The following is a 6,422-nucleotide window of genomic DNA, read 5'->3' as shown; positions in this document are numbered from 1 at the left end:
GCAAATAAAAATTATTTTATACTATAGCATACGTCAAAACAATATTTAGAGCCTGTTTGTTAATATCTAACACAATTCTCAAGCTTAGCAATTCCATTGCCAAGAATTTAGACTTCAAAAATAAACTCTCAAGTTTAGAGAGATATGCTTAATTACACACTTTGTAGCCTTGCTTGTAATGACCAAATAAAAAAATTAATGTTCACTTTTCTTGCCCATAATTGTGTAAATTATGATACATTTTTAAACTCATTCAGTGAGAAACTCTTCAACCATTTAATCAAATTAGGCAAGTTTATATGAACTGATATTAAAATATCCTGCTATTCACTGTGAATGAATAAGACCAGGTGCAGGGTAGTATAATTTTCATACTTGTTACTTCTGTTTCCTGAGCTTCTAATGCAATTTCATTACAGACACTGATTTCAATATTGCTTGAATTTTCATTACAGTGAGCATGTTTTATTGCAGAATAAACTTGAAACCAAATGGTCGTTGTTAAGCAGTCCACTAGCTGGTTTGGCACTGTTTCAATAAATGTCACGGAAAGATGGCCACTACAATAAAAAGTAGAATAAGAGATACTAAAAAGTTTCCTTAAAGAAAAATGACAAAATTGGTTTAAGTTCCTGAAAGTACTCATCTTTCCAGAGTAAACCTCAATCATTAAAATTTGCAAAACTGATGCAAAAATGTAAATAAGTAAAATAGGAATTTGTAAAACGCAAAGCCAACATATGTATTATACTAAATGTATGAAATAGAAATCACAAAACTCAAAAAAACTGAGTATTTACTTAATAAAGAAGTCTAGTTTTATTTTTTTATATAAAGAACATCTATGTAGATTTAAAACATCAAAGTGAACTCCACATTAACTATTTAGTCATAAAAATTCCACCTATATATGTACATATATATAAAGCATTAAAGAAAATGAAGATATGCCAACATCTTCAGGATTTAAATGATGTATCAACAAACATCTAATTATTCAATTTTGTTTTTCTTTTGAACTAGCTCCTTAAGGCATATTCCCAGAATAAACTAGTTAGCAAACATGTACACACACAAGAAACACACATTCACATGGTGTTGGGGATCAAAATCAAGAGACATGTTTTGACAAATATGAGACTGTTTACAAAGAGAATTAAACAAAATATCTGGACTCGAGTCTACACAGAACGTCAGACATTCTGTAATTAATTACAACAGACAAAATTAGAAGCAACCTATGTGCCCACCTACATTAGAAAGAAAATAAAGTATCACATAGCTTCTTAAATAAATATGAACATGGCATTTAAAATACAAACATAAAGATTACGATACCAAAAGGAATGGTTTATAAAATAATAAGTGACTTTTAAAGACGATTACCGATAGTCTACGACTCTGGATAAAGATTCTAAAGAAGCATAGAGAAATGGAGAATATTTGAGTTCAGGATGTTGAAAATGTGGAATGCTTTTCTATTCCTTTTAATGTCATTTTAACAATGTATGGTATCTTTAAGTAACCTGTGGGTTAGGGACTTGCTCGCTAACTGAAAGGGCAGCAGTTGAAGCCCATCAGTAATCCCAGGAGGGGCAGACGCAGCAATCTCCACTCAAAGCCGCGCGGCCGTGGAGCCCTCTGGGGCAGCGCTGCCCAGTCTCCTAACACAGCGGCTGCTGAGCTGGACTCAGCTCCCCAGCAGGGGTAGAGCAAACATTTGGGAGGCCTGGTGACTCAGTGACTAGAGTGCTTGCTCTCACAGCTCCACTGGTTGCTCTGTGGGACAAAGATGTGACCATCTGAGCTTCCATAAAAAGGGACAGCCTTAAAAAATCTTTGGGGGCAGTTCTACATGGTCCAGTAAAATTCCAATGAGTCAAAATCAACTGGACGGCAGTGGCTTTGCTTTTGCTTTTTGGGTAATGGAGTATATTGAAATATAAAGATGGTAGGAATAAGATTGCTTCCACATCAAAGCCCACATGGAAGAAGCACACCAGCCTGTGTGACCATGAAGTGTAGGAGGAACCAGGTATCAGACATCAAAGAACAAAAAATCGTATCAGTGGGTGCCCACCTTCCTGATATGATCACTGAAGACAAATTTGTGCATAAGCAAATGTGGTGAAGAAAGGTGATGGTGCCCGGCTATCAAAAGGTATAGCATCTGGGGTCTTAAAGGCTTGAAGATAAACAAGCGGCCATCTAGCTCAGAAGCAACAAAGCCCACATGGATGAAGCACACCAGCCTATGTGATCACGAGGTGTTGAAGGGATCAGGTATCAGGCATCAAAAAAACCAAAAAAATCACATCATTGTAAATGAGAGTGAGTGCAGAGTGGAGACCCAAAGCCCCTCACTAGGCAACTGGACACCCCCTTACTGAAGGGTCATGGGGAGGAGACCAGCCAATCAGGGTGCAGTATAGCAATCATGAAACATACAACTTTCCTCTAGTTCTTAAATGCTTCCTCCTCCCCCCATTATCATGATCCCAATTCTATCTTACAAATATGGCTAGACCAGAGGATAGACACTGGTACAGATAGGAACTGGAAACACAGGGAATCCAGGACAGATGATCCCTTCAGGACCAGTGGTGAGAGTGGCTATCCCTGGAGGTTAGAGGAAGGTGGGGTAGAAAGGGGGAACCGATTAAAAAGATCTACATATAACCTCCTCCCTGGGGGGTGGACAACAGAAAAGTGGGAGAATGGAGACATCAGACAGTGTTAGATATGATAAAATAATAATAATTTATAAATTATCAAGGGTTCATGAGGGAAGAGGGAGCGGGAGGGAGGGGGGGAAATGATGGGCTGATATCAAGGGCTCAAGTAGAGAGCAAATGTTTTGAGAATGATGATGGCAACAAATGTACAAATGGGCTTGGTACAATGGATGTATGTATGGATTGTGATAAGAATTGTACGAACCCCCAATAAAATTATTAAAAAAAATAGATTGCGTCCGTGAACTTTCAATTCTATTGCTATTCACTATGGGCAAAGTAGACTATAAAATGCATGTGACAAATGTGAATTGGCTACCCTGTAAGCACAATTACCTTAGATTTCTAACCTCAAGTTTGGAGGTTCTCGCCCACCAGTTTCTCGAAGGGAGAAAGATGAGGCTATCTCCTCCCATAAAGATTTGCAATCTCAAAGACTCTATTTAAGGTTATTCCGCATCAGTGTGGACTCAATGGTAGCGGGTTTGGTTTGCTTGGTTTTTCAATTTTCAGGAAGCTGGGGGGGAAAACCGCACAATGCCTAAAGCCACTTAAAATGTCCATGGGAAGCCTGTTATATAATATATTATTATGTAATTTTTATTATTAGATTGAATTAGGGATGATAAGCCTCCAATTTACAATTTCCTTCCAGGCAGGCCAAATAACCACTTGGGAGGTCACATTTCATACTGGCAAAATGCAGCCTCACTTTGTCTTCTAACATTTAAAGACAGTGTGTCTTAAGAATTTCGTTTTTCTTAAGAAAATCAGTTTAAAGAAAAAGGACAGAGAGTATATATATTTGAGCTTCCAAGTATAGACCATGAGTCAGCTGAGGGCAACAAGCAATTCATCCTCTTCAAATCCCAGTTGTAAAGGGAGTGTTTGCAGAACAATTTGAAGATATTGCTGCCACCTGGTGGGCAATTACATTTTCACTTTTTCTTAATGAAATACTGGTACTAGTTGCTATGAGTCTTTTCCAATTCACTGTGACCCCATGACAGCGTAGACTATGCAGATAGGATTTATTTCCTTGTTTTCTTTAATTCCAATAGTTTACCTTGCATGACAGTTAACACCATCATTAGTTATTTCCAAATCCTTTAAAAACTTTGTATTGTGTTCTGTGGGAGTTTATAGTGTGGCTCATGTATGTATTCAACAATTAAACTATATAGCAAACTTCCCGAAGAGGTTGTTAGCAGCTACTTTATGGGAAGTAGACTGCCGGGCTTTTCTTGTAAGGGTCCTCTGGGTGGACGCACATCCACGACTTTCCACGAGAACCCTGTGTTCCTCACGTAACTGTTGGTGCTGATTCCCTACCACACGCAGCTGCTTCTTTGACGCCAATGGGATCCTTGTGCTTTCAATATATAAATGTAAGAAAAGTTCAAATCGAGCTCTCTTTAAAATAACTCATTACAAAGATTTTCACTGTAAACAAACTTGGTTTCTTGGGGAAATATCTATTTAGAAGTACCTAATACCTAATTGTTATGTTGTTGGTCGGCACCATCGAGTGGGTTCCAACGCATGGTGACCACGTGCATGACAGGACAAAGCCCTATCCAGCATCGTTCCTATGCTTGAGCACATAGCCGTAGACACAGCGTCAATCCGCCTAGAGGAGGCCTTCCTCTTTTACACAGCTCCTCTGCTTGGCTAAACCCTAAGGAGAACAACGGAGCTTTGGTGACATAGTGGGCTTTGGTGACATGAAGGGCTGCTAACCTCAAGGTCAGCAATTCAAAACCACCAGCTGCTAATGAGGGAGAAAAACGAGGCTTTCTACTCCCATAACCAGTTGCAGACTCAGAAAGCCATGTGGGGCAGTGCTATGTTGTCCTATAGGGTTGCTGTGAGTCGGAATCTGCTCGCTGGCAATGAGAACCAGGCCTAAAACCCACATGGCCCCTGGGGAATTATGTGGAATGTTGGGACATGGGAGACCAGGGAGATTCAGTGCCCATCTGGAAAGAGTTAAATGACAAACATATGTTTATTGAGCATCACACCAATACCACACTCTCGTTCCCGTGGCGTGGACGTGTTCTTTGCTTTGACTGGTTGACCTGATGATGCTGGGAGCATACATCCTCCAGGTGAACACTTTATGGCTCATGTTTTTATGTCGCTGGTGAGTTTGAACCATTGACCTTTAGCAGCTGACCTCTTAACTATTGCTCACCAGGACTCTGCTTGTGGAGGCAGTGATAAATTCTTATTCCTAATTTTGTCCTCAGCAGCATTTGATCACATTTGATCACCACCCTCTTACAAGAACACCACCCTCTTTCTTCCTGCAGGTAGAATTTCTTTGCACCCTTCTTTGCTGGTTCCTCTTCGAATCCTTGATATCTTAATGTTAGAGTGTCCGAGGGTCAGTCCTGGGTCCTTAACTACTCACTTGTGTGGTGCTGTCTTCCTACCTCTGACTGAATACGACTTGATTGCTGAAAGTTCTCCTATTTATTCCTAAATGCTGGGCTTTTCTATTCAAGTGTCTACTTGACATGTCCACTTGTATAAGTATCAGACATCTAAAACTGAATCAAAGGGAGAGAATCCCTAAAATTTTTAAATCTATAGTCTTCTCCATCTCATTGAATAAGAATAACATATTTCAACCTGAAATATGCAGGTGATGGAACCTTTTGTGATGAAAGTAAGGAGGACTTGAGGCACTTGTTAATGAAGATAAAGGTTTGCAGCCTTTGGTATGAATTACAGCACAATATAAAGAAAGCAAAAAAAGGGGGTGGGAATAGAAGGGAGCCAATGTCAAGGAGTCCAGGAAGAAGAACAATAACGTTTGGAAACAGATTGTGGTAGCAATTGTACAATACTACTTGATGCGAATGAACTATGGAAGGATATGATATATATATGTATATATATACTCCCAATAAAAAAAATGAAGAAAATACTCCAAACAGAATCACCATACGACCTGGTAATAAGCAGATAAAGTATTTAAGTAGTCAAGAATTTCATCTTGCTTGGATCCACAAGCGATGCTCATGGAAGCAGCAGTAAGCAAATCAAACGACACATTGCATTGGGTGAATCTGCTGTGCAAGTCTTCCTTGAAGGGTTGAGGGGAAAGGATGACACTTCAAGGACTATGGTGCATCTGACCCACATCATGGCATTCAAAGGAGACCACTGGTCAAGAACATCGAAAGTACCACTGACACGACATCCCTCACTGACCCATAACCCTACAGGGGACAACACTAGAGACACAGTGTGGGAATTCTGCCCGATCTGATCCCACCACAGCGAGGCAAAACACTAAGGGCGCACAACAGAACAGAAAGAGGAACAGAGCAACGAAGTCCCCAGGGAATACCAAAAATAGACTTTGGGGCCAGGGCTTGGCACTCCATCAGACTCAACTAGAAAACACTCCTAAAGGCCAGCAAACAGTCCTTGAACTAACTACAAGCTTTTCCTTTTTGTTGTTGTGGTGGTGGGTTTTTTGTCATTGGCTTTTTGTTTTTGTTGTTTTCTTTTCTTTTCTTTTGTTGCTTGGTTTTGCTCTGTCTTGTTTTTGTGCATGTTATTATCTTCGCAGGTCTGTCTAAATAAGAGGCCGTATGAACAATCTGCAGGAGCAAACAACTGACTGACAGTTCTGGGGGGACATGGGAGAGGGGGATGTGGGGGGAAAGGAAG

This window comes from Echinops telfairi, unplaced genomic scaffold (genome assembly GCF_000313985.2).
Source record: "Echinops telfairi isolate 266 unplaced genomic scaffold, ASM31398v2 ScPeMD7_3533;HRSCAF=4204_0, whole genome shotgun sequence".
NCBI lineage: Eukaryota > Metazoa > Chordata > Mammalia > Afrosoricida > Tenrecidae > Echinops > Echinops telfairi.
This window is presented reverse-complemented; position numbering follows the sequence as displayed.